The 14,880-nt window shown below is 33.6% G+C and overlaps 1 non-coding gene across 1 annotated transcript; it reads right to left on the bottom strand.

The window, feature by feature from the left end:
* Positions 1 to 5,803: 5,803 nt before the first annotated feature.
* LOC128035208 (small nucleolar RNA R71) lies at positions 5,804 to 5,910 on the bottom strand. Its single transcript, XR_008191608.1, has one exon. It is a non-coding gene; the product is annotated as a small nucleolar RNA R71 (small nucleolar RNA).
* Positions 5,911 to 14,880: the final 8,970 nt, after the last annotated feature.

Genomic DNA, 14,880 nt, shown 5'->3' with positions numbered 1-14,880 from the left:
CACAAGTTCACATCCTTTTGTCATTATGGCTCTTAATACACCATTTTTCTCTATATCCTTACCCACGGAGACCTTTTCCAACAAAACAGCTGAAGAAAAATATTTGAAGAAAAAGTCAAAAGACCATTTTGTTTTAAAAAAGGCTTCCTTGTTCAAGGTTCAACCTTCTTGGGTTATGATATCTCTATTTCTTCAATAGTGGAAAAATATGGTTGGAAACTATTTTGCTCACACCTGGGAGATGTTCATCCAAAAATGCTAAGAGAATTTTATGCGCAGCTAACATCTCCTAACAATGCCTTCATCTATGTCAGAGTTGTTTCTATTTTGTTTGATGAGGATTCTATTAATGCCCATTACAATTTGCCTAAGGGTCCTGATGAACATTCTAATTTTATAGCAACGCTTATAGTGGAAGGACTACAACAGGTTCTTCAAGATCTTTATATTGAGGGAACTAAATGGACTGTATCTCATCATAATTGTTACGCTGTGCATATATACTATATTGTTAATTGTTTATACAATCTTTTTGCCATAGCATTCAATTGGAATTTAACTGTCAGATTATGTGAGTATATGGTTATCAATGATGTTCAATAAGGATAATAACTCTTCTTTGTAAACTTAGAAAATATGATGAGAGTTGTTTAGGCATATTTACCACAGGACAACTGTTGAAAATGACTTTCTAAAAGTAGAATAATTGAAATATAAATGCAATTAGGTTATAGTAGCATTCTTTGAATAAATTTAGGACTTCTTGACTTAATTTCAATATGGTAATAGGGTATAATCTTGTCATGGTAAAATAATATGAATACTCCAATGTTTGAACCTGTTCAGTAGGTCAGTAATATTTTGTTTGCTCCATTATATTTTTTATCAGAAAAATGAGTTCAAAAATGAGTGTTTTTCTATAATATATATGCACTTATTCTAGGGACACTCCATTGAATCTTGAGGCTAAATTGCTAAAAAGGTAGTTGTTTGGTCCATCCATTTTTTAGTTAAAAGCTTTTGTTTCATGAGTGATTTATATTCAAATTGTGACATGATATAATACGTGGCAATCTAGTGTATGCTCCATTAAGGTTGTCAAGTATATAATCATATGACAATATGAATTCCTAGGAAATTTTGTGTTGAAAATTAAGTAAGTAAAAAAAATGAGTTTAGGAGAGAGATAACCTAAGTATATTTAGATAGATCTGCTATAGTTTTAATTGCTGAAATATTTAGAAAATTTTACTTTTAAGAACCATTTTTTGCACTGCATTGGCTAAGTAGGTTTACAAAAATTGTAAGCTATTTTTTCTGTGTTTTAGTAGAATTTACTTAGAATAGAGGTACACAATATGCTTATTATGATTTGGTAGTACATTTGGTGAATGATTGTTTTGGAAATTCCATGTATTCATGCATATTCAAACATCATTTTCTTGAGGACAAGCAATATTTCATGTTTGGGAGTGTGATAAATCTTGAAAAGAGTTATATTTAAGGCTTCTAAATGGAATTAACTGGTTGTAATTAAGTGAACACATTTGCATTTTTAGGATATTTTTAGAACATTGCATAACAAAGCTTGAATTACAATATTATGGCCATTTTATGTTACTTTTATCATTTGGGGAGGAAAGGTGTGGTTTTGTATGAACACAAGTGTAGGAAGAGGAAGAAGATGTAGAAGGAAAAATAAAGGAAGTGAAACATTACCGTGGAAAATTGTGAGATTGATTGCTAATAGTATTTCCAATAGAATTGCCATGGAAATTTCAAGAAGATGGCTTAGTACTTTATCCACGTTGTTCTTAGCCAACTGTACGTGTACCAGAAAATCCAACATGAAAAGAGGAATAAAAAAAGTTTTGCTGAGGTGGGACGGATCTACCCAATAAAAGAAAAAGAGAGAAGAAGAAAAAAGGGTTGGACAATTTGTGTGAGAAAGAGACCGGTGACAACAATCCTCTCTCTGCACAGAGAAAAAAATCCATTGGAGAATTCCAGAGAAAGAAAAGGGTAGCAGCTATAGAGAGCATAATATAGACGTGAAGAAGGGGAAGAGGCATCTGACCTGGGTTCACGTACAATTAGAAGATAAAAGAGACGCTAAAGTGTGGTGAGAAATCCTACAGTTCTACATTTAGTTTTCCTGATTTCTGTGATTAAACTTCTTTAAATGTTGATGAATGATTTAAATTTGGTGTTATGTTGATGAATGGTTCAAATTTGGTGTTTACTTTTCCTCCCATGAAGTAAATCTTTTCTGGTTTAGAGTTATTTGGGTGAATGTTTTATCATCTTTAATGCTCATGATTTGAGATTGTCTATATCACTGTTTCATTCAATTTATGCTTATTTTACAAACATGCATGCAAGCACTAGACATAGATGATTGTGTGTTGTGTTCTTAGATGTATTTTTCATTCCAAAAAGGTTAGATATATTGGATCTTGAATCGTTTGATGCAAGAAAATACTCGATAGAATATTCGTAGCACTCTAGACATAGATGTTGCGAGTTATGCAGAGAAAAACATTCATTGCTGTTATTAATCAAGAGTTCTGTAAACATATATTAACTTAGATTTTTAGCTTAAAATCTAGCTATCGAAAAGGGCAGGTTACAATATTGACTCTCTCAGTAGTTGATTAGACAATATTTTACCATGACATTATTTTGCTATGAGCATTTCACCTGAATAATTCCAGCCCTATTCATTCAACAACAGAATTACTTTTCCTTTTCTCTGTAATTTTCCACTGCATTTTATTTTCGATATCAATTCCTTATTTTTAGTATTTGATTTCATTAATTCATTATACAAACATCCTATTCAATTTAAGAGTATTTCCTGTTATTTAGTATAGTTAATAGGATTATAATAACTTACTCAATTTCTTACCAATTTCTGATCCCTATGGAGACGATACAATTTGGAAAGAATGATGGGTACACTTGCACAATTGCATTAGTTATTTACACGTAACAATAATACTACAACTAAATGAGGAAAGAAAAGTTCAGCCTTCTGACTTTGTATGCATCGTTTCATTTCTCGAACGATCCAATGCCCTGCACAATTTTTTTTTTATGTTGCAAAATACCATATATCAAAATAGCTCAAAAAACATTAATGTTAGAAACATTGAGTGCAGATGCAATATAGGTGCCAATGAATTACATCAACATCTTGGCTACAGAGAACACAATCACCTAATTAAAATTAGTTGGTAGCCCCGTATCTGGCCTATATTTCCAACTTCCCCTACCCTAAGTTAGATACTTTATGACACCTTCATATCAATATTTTGTTATATTTCCAAACCTATACATCAATAAAATCTTATTCAAAAAACAAAATGTCATAAAACTCACAAATGTCGCTAGGGAATAAGGGGACTTCTACCACTTGAACTGTGACAACAGTCACATATACCCCTGTGCCATGACAAACTATCTAGTGTTTAAGAGAAGCGTAAAATTCATTAACCACATGAATAACTATGTTTTCTTTCGGAATGCACAGAATCGCTCCCTATGGTGATATTGGACCAAAGTCCATATTTCCTTACAGTGGACGCTAGAGGGTTCGAACCCTTGTTTCTGTATGACAGGTCTTCCTTGTGACCTGAGAAAAAAATTTCAACATTCAAATGATGAAATCTTATAGGGTCTGAAATAATCAGGGTTTCTGAAACAGAAGTTCTCTTGCTCTTACTTAGAGGCATTTTTAAAATTTCTAGCACGAATATAAATGAATAATAATAAATGAAACAGTACAATAGAATCGAGAGTATTTAACCTCAATCTTCATGAATTCATATGTGTTTCCTCTTCGATCTTTTGTTTATAGCTTCTTCCAATGTGATCTTTAGAATTGGGGATGAGGAATGGACAACCTAAGTTTTTAGTGAAAAAGGGGGTTTCAAAATTATAGGTTTTAGAAAGGTTTTGGAAGAGTTTGGATGTTAAAACTAGGTTAGGTTAACTTAATAGTGTAATTTTATGTTTAAAAGTAGTGTTTTTTTAGGTTAAAAACTAGGTGCCTTTAGAGTTAAAAGTTGGGTTGTGCAATAGGGAGGGGTTAATCTTGTAGAAAATTGTAGCGATGTCTCCACACAGGGGTTCCCTGTCGCGACATATCTAGTAGATTGCTCATGTTGTGGAATTGGGTTTGTTTTCGAGACACACCCTACAGTTTTGAAAATCTAGGAGACTGTCAGTGATGTCGCGTCATAAGATAGTGATGTCACGTCATAAGATAGTGGTGTCGCGACATCAAGATAATTTTTGTAATTTTTTGCTCCAGCCTATGGTGTTACAACATGAAGATGACTATTTCATTCAATTGCTTTTATTTCCCAATCGTATATGTGTAATCCCTAGACATAGATGACTTTGTAGCATGCCCATAAACTAATTTAATTCTGAAAAGGTCGGATTAGTTAGACCGAAATTGAATGATATGAACAAGTACTCAAAAGATACTTTTAGTAGAATCTAGACATAGAGTTGCGTTCATACAGAAGGAAACAATGCAGGGACCATATTAAAGGCCTATAGACACAGGCAAAGTAACTTGAGGTTTTTGCTTTCGAAAGGAGCAAACCACTTTAGAACTCTTCTAAGTACTAGAGGGATTACGATTTTGCCAAGGCATTTCTAACAGTAAGGGTTGATTCTTAGTAATTTCAACATTCCATATCAACATTGTATATCCCTTATCCTTTACCGTAGTATCTTTTCCATCTCATCATTAGTTGCTTATTTGTTCAATTACATATTATTCAAATAATCATTTCATAATCACCATTAAATTTCTACTCTCATTTTGCCATATCATTTCCAAGTACTCATTAATTCCACATATTACATACATCATTATTCCTTTTAATTGCCACTACATAATTACCATAGCTTTACCATTGCATTAATCGCATTTTATTATAATAACTTGACCACTTTTGTACCTAAATCTGGTCCTAGTGGGAATGATACTCACTTATCACTTTATTACCGATTCGATCTGTATACTTGCACAAATCTCATACCATTTCATATGCGACAAGTTTTTGGCACCGTTTCTAGGGATCAGCAATTTGGTGAAATTTGGTTTTATTATTTTACTTAGTTCCTTTAGTTTATTTAACTTAGTTATATTAAATTTCTATAGGTTTGCCATCAGTGCATGAGAAGAGGCATTCCTGCTAACAAGGAATATCCTTTTGACCTAGAGATAAAAAAAAACTTGACGAAGAAAGTAAAAAGAACTACGAAAAATGGCTAGGAACGGGAATGATCCTGGTTTCAATGATAATCTGACTGGTTAAGATGTTAATCCTCATGTTCGTAGGGTGATACCTGGTATAATTGATAATTTGAATGGTCAGGTTACTAATCCTCATGTTTGTGGGGTGATAGATGACCAATATAAACCAATTCGAGAGCATGTTGTGCCAATTTTGGATGACCTGAATCTAGGGATAGTTAGACCACAAATACAGGCTCAGTAGTTTGAACTGAAACTGGTAATTTTTGAGATGTTGCAAATATTAGGACAGTTTATTGGACTGCCCACTGAAGATCCGAGATTGCTTTTTCGACTTTTCTTAGAAGTTTGTGACTCGTTCAGGTAGCAGGGTGTTCTTGAAGATGCCTTGCAACTTAAATTGTTTCCATGTTTTTAAGATATTGTGCAAGAGCATGGCTGAATGTTTTACTGTTGGGAACAATGGCATCATGGAATGATCTTTGCCAGAGGTCTTTGCTACGGTATAATCCTCCAAATATGAATGCCAAGCTTAGAAATGACATCACATCTTTTCGACAATTGAAGGATGAAACACTATATGAAGCTTGGGAGTGATTTAAAGAATTAATTCAAAAATGCCTGATGCATGGATTTCAACACTGGACTCAGATGAAAATATTCTATAATGGACTGAATGCGCATACGAGGATGGTAGTTGATGCTTCTACCAATGGTACTTTATTGGATAAAACGTATAATGAAGTATATGGGATTTTGGAAAAGATTGCCAACAATGATTATTAATATCCGACAACGAGAGTTAGGGCGGTTAAAAGAGTTGTCGGTACCATAGTGCTTGATGCAATCACTTTGTTGACAGCCTAGGTATTCTTCTCTAGCTAGCATAATTAAAACAATAAAAAATTCAACATAAGTCCATGAGATGAAATCAGCCCAGTTTTCATGTATTTATTGCAATGAAGATAATGTGTTTGATGAATGCCCATTAAACCCAGCATTTGTGTACTACAAGAGAAATTTTAACCATAATAATAACCCCTATTCCAACACTTACAATCCGGGTGGAATCAACATCCAAATTTTAGTTGGAATAATCAAGGTGCGGGCAATTCACAAAATGTTGCAAGACAAAATATCCACAATGCACCGCCCAGTCATAATCATCCTATACCGAGGCAAAATGCTCAACAAGGCCAGGTATCATCTTCTAATTCTATTGAATCTTTGTTGAAGGAGTATATGGAAAAAAAAGTGATATTGTACTTTAGAGTTAGGCTGCGTCTCTTCGAGCTCTTGAAAACCAAGTGGGGCAAATAGTTAATGCTTTAAATTTGAGGCCAGAAGGAGCATTGCAAAGTGATCACTCTCAAAAGTGGAACTCATCTGAATGACTTTGTTCAAGATGCCACGATAGGAGTGGATAACTCGAATAAAAATATGTAAAGATCCTAAAGCCATCTGAAAAACGTACTGCACTTGAAAAGGGTAAGCAGAAAATGTTGTGGCAGAACCAAATCAGGCTACCAACAAAAATGCCATAGCAAAACAATATCAGTAACCTGAAGGACGACCACCTGTACCTTTTCCTCAGAGATTCCATAATTCTAAACAAGATGCTCAATTTAAAAGGTTTTTGGAGGTAATGTCCAATTATGTGAAATTCATGAAAGATATAATGTCAAAGAAGTACAAATTAAGAGAATTGGAGATTGTTGCTCTCATTGAAGGGTGCACAACAATATTGATGAATAAGCTGCCTCCAAAGTTGAAGGACCTAGGGAATTTTACTATCCCATGTTTTTTTGGAAATCATTATGTTGGTAAGGCATTATGTGATTAAGGAGCAAGTATAAATCTAATGCCTCTACCTATTTTCAGGAAGGTGGGGATTGGGAAAGCAAGACCTACTACAGTGACTTTGCAATTAGCTAATCGGTCTTACGCACATTCGAAAGGTAAAATTGAAGATGTACTAGTAAGCGTAGATAAATTTATCTTTCCTGTAGATTTCCGTGTTTTAGAATGTGAAGCTAACCATGATGTGTCAATTATTCTTGGAAGACCTTGTCTTGCTACTAGCAGGACTTTAATTGATGTGCAAAAAGGTGAATTGACCATGAGGATGAATGATCACTAGATCTCATTCAATGTATTTAATGCCCTGAAATGTACTGATGAGAATGAAGAATGTAAAGCCATTGACTTGATAGAAACAAAGTAGAGGAAGAATTCACAAGATTTCGCCACAGCAATTATGATAGTGATGAAGATTCATTTGAGTGAAAACCCTTGTGCATTTTGCTGGAGTAAAATAGACCTTTCAATTTTGATGAACAATGCTTCGTAGCTCATGTATATCCGCATGGAGCTGTTGATGTCAATGACATGAAAACAAGGGACACACTAAATTTAATGGACAATGCTTGAAGCACTACCGGGGTGCTCATGTAGAGCAAGTCAAGCCATCCATTGATCTTCGAGATGTTTAACTTCAACATCTTGAAATTTCTTTTTCTTTTTATTTTATTTTCTGATTTAAATTTCTTTTAGTTATTTCATTTCCTTTGTTTAATAAACTATAGGAGAGGAAGGGGTTGGTGACATAGAACCCATTGAGATGAATTCTGTCAATAAAGAGAATACGCCCAAAGTACCGGAGGGAGAACCAGAGAAAATAGAGTTCGTCAGCATTGAGAATGACCGTGAGGACAAAGAGGAAGCAAATCCCTTAGTTGCACCACCAGTGGACAGCATTGTGGCTGTTCCAGCTCCTTCTATTGAACTGTAATTGCCCAAGATGTGGCATTGATCGATTGATAGATGAGCTCAAAGAGACCGACAAGGATGGGGTTGAACTGACCCCAATGAAGAGGAAGCAGAAGTACAAGGTTGCTACTCATAAATCAACCCGTCGGACAGATGAGTATCTATAATACAGTTCAAGCAAGGAAAGTTTTCTTTTTCTTTCAGACATATTGCATTGCATATATTTTTCCATGACATTGTTTGTACATAGATATTTTGCATATATCTATTTATGCATTGAGGACAATGCATCCCTTATGTTTGGGGTGTATTGTGCATTTAGGTTGCATTACGTATCTAGTATGTATGTTTATCCTAGTATCGTTAAGTTATTTGCCAATGCCATGTGATTATTAATTATTGTTTTATCTACGAGAATTTCAATCTTTACTTATGATGTTCGATGATTGGCATATATTCTTCAGTATATCTAGAACATATGGCAGTGGATGAGGCGAGTTTAGCTTAGGTTAGGTTAGATTGCATGAAAATTTATTCTTAAAAATGAGATGTTCTACACTCAGGTTTTTTTTATTGTAGTGAGTGTTTTTGGTGAACTTAGCGATTTTCAAGCCAAACTTACTCATTTTGCCACGACATTACTTCAATAAAGGAAAGTAGGCACTCCAATGCTTAGAATTGCCGAGTAAGTCAGCATCACTTTGTTTGCTCCATCGTGCTGTTGCCTAGAAAAGTGAGTCCGAGTAAGAGTGTGTACTAAAGAAAAGGGGCACTCCACTGTAGAAATAGGCTGAGTAGCTAATGACGTAGTTTTTTTGCTCCATCCGTCTTTTTAGTCAAAATCCTTAGCTTCAAGAGTGATTTATATTTAAATTGTGACATGATTGAGTACTAGGTAACTTGGTGTAGGTTTCATTGTTATTATCAAGTTAAAGAATTTTGTGACATGCTAAATCCCCTAATGTTATAAAAGAGAAAAGAAAAGAAGAAAAAGAAAAATAATAATAAAAGAAAGAAAAGTGAAAACAAGTACAAATAAATATCTTGAAAAGGTTGTGAGAAAGAGTTACAAAGTAACTTGAGTTTAGGTAACAAATGAACTGAGTGCATTAAGAGTTATTTGCTATAGCTAGAAAGCATACATGAGTACTTATGAAATTTCGTTTTTAAGGACAATTTTTTTGCACTACCTTTGCTGAAACGAACCACTGACATTCGACCAAGTGTTTAAAGAAAGAAGATTGTTGAGAACTGATGTATATGTTGTTCTTTTAATAGATTAATTGTAAAAGATAGTTAATACAATGGAAAAAAATGTGCATTCATGCATTCATATGTATTTTGCTTGAGGACAAGCAATAACTCAGGTTTGGGGGTGTGGTAACTCTTAAAAAGAGTTATATTTCATGCCATTAGACCTAGTTAATTAGTTGTACTTAGGTACATTTAGTTGCATTTTAGGACATTTCATTCATATTTTCATCATTTCATTAGGAGCTTGGACTGTGTTTAAATATTGGATACTTTTAATTGCATATGGTAGGTTTGTGTTTGGTAGTTTGGCAGGTGCAGGTTGAGGAACGAGAAATAAATGAGTGAAGGTTTGTTGGGGCAAAAGGTTGGACATTTTCTCAGCATGAATGCCATGGCAATTCGAGGAAGATAGAGTCAACACTTAAAGCATACCAGTTTCAGCCCGACTATACTTGTACTAGAAAAATCTAACAAAAAAAATAGAGAAGATAGTCTTGGTTTGTTGGTTTTTATCCTAGAAAAAAAGAATTTTAAAAAAAAGAGAAGATAATCTTGGGTTGCTAAAAAAGAATTCAAAAAAGAAGAAGATAAACTTGGGTTGTTGGATTTACCCTAGGGAAAAATCCTATAAAAAGGCCAATGGAGGAAACCTAAAAAGGATGAAAAAAGGTGAAGATCCATACGCAAAATTAGAGGATAGCAGTTGAGTAGAGACGAAAAGAGGAAGACAAAGGTAACCATAGGACACTGTGTCGCTAGAGTGTGAACTGGACACTCGAAAGCTATCTTCTCGTCATTCTTCTGTTATTTCTTAACTATTTCTTCGTGAATTGATTTGATGAAAATGATGTTGAATGATATTTTGGTTTTGAATTTTATTTGCCAACCCATGAGCTAAATCTCGTAAGGTGGGATTACATGATGAAACATTTATTTTCTTTAACGGTTGAAGCATAAATCTAAATTAATTTACTGTTGCATTCAATTGTTTTTATTTTCTAATTGTATGTGTGCAATCCCTAGACATAGATGACTGTGCAGCCTGCCTATAAACTAATTTAATTCTAAAAAGGTTGGATTAGTTGAACCAAAATTGAGTGATATAAGCAAGTACTTTATAAATACTTGTAGTAGACTCTAGACATACAACAGTGTCCATACAGAAGGAAAAAGTGCAGGGTACCATATTAAAGGCCTATAGACACAGGGAAGGTAACTTGAGGTTTTTGGTCTCGAAAGAAGCAGACCACTTTAGAAATCTTCTGAACAATAGATTGATTATGATTTTGATGAGGCATTTCTGACAATAAGGGCAGATTCTTAGTAATTCCATCTTCCATATCAACATCGTATATCTCTTATCCCTTACTGTAGTATCTTTGCCATCGCATCCTTAGTTTCTTAATTGTTCAGTTACATATTATTCATATAATCATTTTCATAATTGCCATTACATTTCTACTATTGTTTTTTCATAGCATTTCTAAGTATTCATTAATACCACATATTGCATACATCATTATTCCTTTTAATTGCCACTACATACTTACCATAGCTTTACCCTAGCATTAATTGCATTTTATTACAATAACTTGACCACTTTGGTGCCTTAATCTGATCATCATGGTAAAGATACTCACTCATCACTTTATTAATTGATTTGAAGTGTATACTTGCACAAATCGCATATCATTTCACATGCGACAACTAGGTACTTTTCGATTCAATCGTCAACTCAACATCCAACAGCAATCCCAAACTCAAATCATCGGTGATTTTCAAGTTATTAATGGTGTGTACCTAGTGTAAACTCCCAAACCCGGTCTAGACGTTATGGCCGAATTGTGGAGACCACATTGGTCACCCATGTGACACAGCTACCCTATCGTACATTGAAAATCTTAAGTACTCTCTCTTTTAGGAAAAACTATGGTGTATCTTTGTTAATTTTGGAAAATGTTCATTAATTAAACCTACCACTCTTAGGTCATATTATTAGCTCTCATGTTGTTTGGGAAATAATTAACTCAATGTTCTTATCAAAATTTTTATTATCTTTTATCACAGTTAAAAATTCAGAATTAATTAATTAATTGTTTAAGCCATATATTATTCTTTGTCCAATTCCAAATAATCCTATAAAACCAAATCTATATGTCAAGTATACATGCATGAAAATCCCAAAGTAGAAAAAAGATAACCAACCACAGTTCAAATAGCTTTACAGTCCAAAAATTGAATAAATTTAATTAAAACCCAAACAAAATTAAAAGAATGTCCAAAGTCCATTGTATGTTTGTATTTCATGTTCGATCCTAGTCACGTTTGTTACCTGAGAAGGTTGAAACTATGGGGTGAGCTAACTAGCTCAGTGTGAGTCAAATCAATGAAAACATTCAATTATACATGCTAATATCATTCACCACCATTACATTTGCAAGACATACATATCATACGTAAAATCATTCATAAATGCCATGCACATATCATAATGCATAATGAAATCCTACCCAAACAATCTGCTACACACTACGACTTCCCCAGAACTCGTTTGCCAACTCCAAACATTGCAAGCAAAGCTCAATGTGGTTAAACCATCATCTAACATAATGCAGAAATACTTTCATTTAACATAAAATATGATATAATCGGTGTTCTCCTCATTACTCTTGGTGCAGTGCACTGACAACATATATGCAAAGTTAATATGCCGCCATTACTCCACGGAACTCCTCCGCCAACCACATTATCCCTGTAACAACCCGTTTTCAGTGATGTCAGAAACAGTGGTTTTGAAACCACAATTTTGATGAGTAAATTATTATTTTATTATTTATTTAGTGTCTACAAGATTCTATTAAGGCCTTATTAAAATATCTTAACAAAATTTTAAAGTTTACTTGGTTAATTAGGTAAAAAGAAATAAATCATAAAAAGTGTAAAAGTTGAGTTTTATTAGTTAAAAGGGTTAAAAGACTATGGAAATGAAAAATAAAGGGTTTATATGGTAAATATACCACAATGAATGCTAGCGGAAACGCATGGGCTAGATGTTAATGTAATTTTTGGTTAATAATAAGGTTAATATGGTAATTGAGTAAATAACCTTAAAATAAAAGAAAATAAAACATGCATCATCTTTATTTCTTCATCTTTAACCGATTTTAAGAGAGGAAGAACACCATTATTGGTAGCTTGGTTCGACTAAGCATAAATTGGTGCATGGTATGTATTTTTCAACCCGTTTTTAATGATTTTTATGTTTTTGAGTCCGTTTTAGCTTAATCTAACTAGCCCGGGGGTTAATTTGCAAAATTGTTAGAGGTTGAGGGACTTACCATGAATTTTTTTGAATTATTTTTTATGTTAATTGATAGATTATGAATCCTTGTTGAAAAATAAACAAGTTTTGTTAAGTGCTTTTCTTTAAGAATTTGGAATTAGGGATTAAATTGTTAAATGTGTAAATTTATAGGTTTTATTGTGAAATGATGGTAAATATAGGTTGTTTCAAGGTCCCTTGCATCTATGGTTGACATGGATTTAGATTAAAATGATTAGATTTTAAGTTATAAGTTTAAGGACTAGATTGTAAAAAGTTAAAATGTTAGGGGTAAATTGGTAATTTTGCATAAATATGAAATATAGATTAAATTTAATACTAGAAGTATTTAATTGATTGAAATTATCTATTTAGATCAAGATAAATCATGTTCAAACTTAGATCGAGGAAAAGCTAAAGCTTCAGATTAGTTCGATTAACTACTACACCCCTAACTATTGAGGTAAGTTCGTATGAATGGTAATCATTGTAATGTTACTTAAATTGAATGTTTACTATGTTATTTTTAATGTAAATGGATCGATATATAAACGTATCATTGCTATGATGAATCGACAGATATCGAGTATCGGTTGAACCTTAAGAATTCTTAGGATACAAATGACATGTCATTACGAATTTCATGTTTCGGGTGCTAGTCTTGAATGTCCTACCGATGGCTGAGGTTCTACGTTTGTTGTAGATACTCCACAACTTGTGTGAGTAGCATCGTATAGTTTACATTCTGACCTACAGGTCATGTGAGCAAGCCCATTTCACAACTTGTGTGAGCAATGATGTAAAGGAAAGGTTATGATTATATGTAAAGGCACACTATGTGTGATCTTTCCCAAGTATCTGATGTAATTATAAATGGTTCAATGGGTATAAAAAGGAAACGAAATGGTAATTATTCAAATAGAATGAATCATGAACTTATGAAAATAATTTATGAATTAAATGATGTGATTACATATGTAACTCTACTTATTTTATGGAGAAATGCATTTGAAACATGTACAAGTGAACTAAGTTGTAAATTTGATGATGTTGTATAGGCTTATGGCAAGCTTATGGTTTTATTTGATATTTCATTCATGCTATATACATTATGCAAATGAAATGGTAAGTTATGTTTTAGTTTATACGAGCTTACTAAGCACTCGTTGCTTATGTAGTTTCCTTACTTTGTTTTATAGATAATTGGAAGCTTGATCGGTTGAAAGCTCGTTGCAGACCTATCGCACTATCTAGCAATCAATTTGGTAGTTCTTGAATATTATGGCCAAGGTTTATAATGGCATGTATAGAGTGTTTTGTAATGGTATTTTGGTGAATGTGTTAATAATGTTTTGGCATGTTTAAGTTTTGAAAGTTATGTTGGTTTGGTACCATTTGATGCCTTATCAAATTATGTCATTTTGGTTACCTTATTGTGCATGTTTATAAGGCTCTTTATGGTATATTTTTAATGGTTTGAAAATGGTTGGTTATATGTGGTATGTTAGGTACCTAGTTGAAATAGGTTATCATGCATGAAATGAGGCAACATTGTCATGTTCTGATAGTAGTTATTTTGATATAATTTTGATGCCTTTGAATGTCATATTGGTTAGTTGAATTAGGGACTTTGAAATGGAAAATTTTATGTGTGCTTGGATGATGTTTAGGTCCCTTAAAAGTGTGCACAATTGGTTTGAATATTTATGAATGATTAGGTTATGAAATGGCTTGATTTTAGGTAAATTTTGGGTTCACATAGCTTGAGACATGGGCTGTCACACGGCCATGTGACACACATTACTTGGTGACACGGCCGTGTGTCATTTCAAAATTTTTGTGTTTTAGTGAGTTACACGGCCTGGCACATGGGTGTGTGTGGCAACTCAGAGAGTTACACAGCCTGACACATGGGCATGTGGCATGGCCGTGTGACCCCACTCGGTCAGTTATACGGGTGAGGACACGGGTTGGGAAACAGCTGTGTGTCCCTTGTTCTAATGTTACACGGCCTAGGACTATGTCACATGGCCGTGTGACCCCTGTTTTCCAATTTTTGTGAATTTTTCTTGGACTTTCTATTTTGTTTCAAATTAGTCCCGAATTGCTTCTAAGCTATATTTAGGGCCTAAAAGGCTCGTTTTAGGGACAAAATGCATATGAATGAATGGTATTTTCTTGAAAGATTCGCTAAGAAAACGAAAGAAAATTGACACTTACACTAGCTAAAAGGAAGGGGCAACAATGGAGCTTCTTGGGT

Source organism: Gossypium raimondii, chromosome 11 (assembly GCF_025698545.1).
Source record: "Gossypium raimondii isolate GPD5lz chromosome 11, ASM2569854v1, whole genome shotgun sequence".
Classification (NCBI taxonomy): Eukaryota; Viridiplantae; Streptophyta; class Magnoliopsida; order Malvales; family Malvaceae; genus Gossypium; species Gossypium raimondii.
This window is presented reverse-complemented; position numbering and strand designations above follow the sequence as displayed.